The following is a 396-nucleotide window of genomic DNA, read 5'->3' on the forward strand; positions in this document are numbered from 1 at the left end:
TGTCTGCTTTAATGAGGAAAACATTTACTTACTATGACTGTCTGCTTTAATGAGGAAAACATTTACTTACCTGTGACTGTCTGCTTCTTTAATGAGGAAAACATTTATGTCTATGACTGTCTGCTTTAATGAGGAAAACATTTACTTACTATGAGTGTCTGCTTTAATGAGGAAAACATTTACTGACTATGAGTGTCTGCTTTAACGAGGAAAACATTTACTTACTATGAGTGTCTGCTTTAATGAGGAAAACATTTACTTACTATGAGTGTCTGCTTTAATGAGGAAAACATTTACTTACTATGAGTGTCTGCTTTAATGAGGAAAACATTTACTTACCTTGACTGCCTGCTTTAATGAGGAAAACATTTACTTACTATGACTGTCTGCTTCTTT

This window comes from Oncorhynchus nerka, linkage group LG26 (assembly GCF_034236695.1).
Source record: "Oncorhynchus nerka isolate Pitt River linkage group LG26, Oner_Uvic_2.0, whole genome shotgun sequence".
Classification (NCBI taxonomy): domain Eukaryota; kingdom Metazoa; phylum Chordata; class Actinopteri; order Salmoniformes; family Salmonidae; genus Oncorhynchus; species Oncorhynchus nerka.